General features: G+C 36.2%; 1 protein-coding gene across 3 annotated transcripts in view; it reads left to right on the top strand.

Annotated features, from left to right (window-relative positions):
- LOC103586234 (chromosome unknown open reading frame, human C10orf107) overlaps window positions 1-2,424 on the top strand; it is a 121,689-nt gene that overhangs the window by 109,052 nt on the left and 10,213 nt on the right. The gene's annotated exons all lie outside the window — the stretch shown is intronic.

Raw genomic sequence — 2,424 nt, 5'->3', positions numbered from 1 at the left:
ATTTAGGATAAAGAGAGCTTGGACCAAAAAAGAGGGATGCAGATCCTTAGGTGCCATGATCATTTACACATTAAGTGGATTTGTGGACATCAGCCTGGGCCAAATTGCTGCCAGTTTTCCCATGAAATAGCATGATGATGTGGATTTAGATAATGTCTCACGATAGCAAGCCCCTTTATGTACTTTCTTTCGATAATCCTCAGTAATGCTAGTAAACGCCATGCAAATTAGGCAGGCACTATCCCTGATAAATTGAAAAATGAGACACAGAAAGACTAAGTCATTTGTCTAGAGTTTTCAGGTTGATGACTGATGAAAGACCCTGAATGGGAGCTGCGAACTGGGTTCTAGCTCTAATTCCAGTGTTATCCACAAAAACCACAAAATGTCTAATATCACAACCAGACTACTTTGGATTTTAATACTCCCTGTGGTATGGCACTTTTTCAGTGTTTACCCTTGTGTCTTGGTCCAATTCCAAGTTGGGTAAAGACTCTCTGCTTACCTAAATTTCTCCTCTTGTTTTAGATGAGTAAGTTATTTTCCATTTCTAAAACCTGCCTTCCAGTGTTTCTGGCTCTAAAAGCTGCCACATTCCTTTTCAAAGGTAGCTGAATGTCAGTGGTCAGTGTCTGTATATTATCTGGACACACTAAACTGTAAGAACATTTAATGAACATTTAATGAACAACTGTCTGTAAGATGTTTTAAATTTTCCCATATTTTTTTCTGCTTCTTTATTTAAAAGCCATACTGTTAATATAATTTTTGAAGGAAAAGGCAGTAGAAAATTCATATTTTAAGTACAGGTTTTTTTCAGAACTCCTTTTCCAGTGTGGTTACAGGTGTATTTCACCTTCTATAATACAGAAATTTGGGAAAATGTCATGTGAATCCTTACTTTTTTAATGTTAATCCACTTATTTTCCCATTGACTCCCTTTATAGTTTTAGAGATGTATAAAGAATGAAGTTAGCTTGGCCCTGAGATGTTAATTAGAATTATACTGAATAGAGCAAATATTTTAAGCCTTTATAATTTAGGTATTTTAATTTTGAAAATGAAATTATTTTGGCCCTGAGTTGTATAAAAAAATTATACCCAATGGAGCAAACTTTAATATATTTAAAGAATTACATTTCAGTGAAATATGAATGCTAACACTAAATTCTTACATTAAATGTTGGCTGTTTGCCCTGTCTAAGCAATAGGGTAAAAGTACATGACAACCTTGAGGGAAGGTTGCCATCGTGGGACCTTACGTATTTTGAGGTCAACTGGAATTTTCCGCGTTACAAAAGCTGAGTGAGCTCACTCAAAGTATTGGTTAATGAAAGGCTATTTAACCCAGGTATCATGGGTTTCCCACTCTTTCCTAAAGGAAATAGAACCAGACCCAGCCCTAGTGGTCATGGATAGTCTATTCAGCAGTGTTCTGAGAAATCACAAGGAGACATGGCACACCAATGACAGCCCGTTTTTGACCAGACATGGCTTAAACTGAAGTACCGATCACTGAGGTCTAGAGACCTGAAATGTTACTCTCCTCTGTCTGTACACCGCTCTCTTAGGCACACCTTACCTTCAGGAACCTTTTCCCCAAGGCCCACACTTTTTTGATAAATTCTGTCTCGGTGAAATACTCTAAAGGTCTCTAGGTCTGTGAGATTATGGGTGGACACAGAAGAGCATTCATTGAAAGTAGGAAGAATCAATTGTTCAGATAGAGCAATCATTCCCAATTTTTTGGAATTGTGACGAGATTATTTCTTCAAACCATTTTAATCCCTATGTAACCCAACATGTTGTATGCCATAAATTTACTTTAATGAAACAGGAGTAACAATTTTTAAAATGTTTCATGACAACTTATCAATGAAATATAACATTCATTGGGAGTTGGAATTATGAACTTAAAAGCTAGGGTGTAAAGTTAACATAATCATATTTCCCTACTTAATTTCTCAGATAAGAACTAACACCCAGGGTGGTTAAGTGATTTTTTTCCAAGGCCTCATAGCTAACCTAATACCTAAGTTCCCCACTCCTAGAACAGTGTGGTCTTCGACTCTACCAAAATTATGTCAGAAGGGATTAGTAAATCCTGAAAAGTGACAGAGTTCCTTTGTAAGCTGGAGAACCATTTCATCCCTCCTTGCATCTTTCCCCAACCACCAAGAAAGGGAAAGATAACAAATCAGAGGCCAGAACTTGATTCCAGGGCTTTAAAAAACTGGGACCAGAACAGACTCATTGTCATGTGAATTCTGAATTCAGAACTTTTGACAACAATGTGATCTTTTCATAATTATCAACTCCTAATGTGAAAGTAAAATCTTATTAGATAAGGCAACCAGGTAGAACATTTCAAAACTCTCTCTTATAGTTGCACTCTTAAAAATAAATAAATAAATAAATAAATAA

Source organism: Galeopterus variegatus, unplaced genomic scaffold, assembly GCF_000696425.1.
Source record: "Galeopterus variegatus unplaced genomic scaffold, G_variegatus-3.0.2 Scaffold320, whole genome shotgun sequence".
Taxonomy (NCBI): Eukaryota; Metazoa; Chordata; class Mammalia; order Dermoptera; family Cynocephalidae; genus Galeopterus; species Galeopterus variegatus.
Note: the sequence above shows the minus strand (reverse complement) of the source record. Positions and strands in the feature narration are given on the sequence as shown.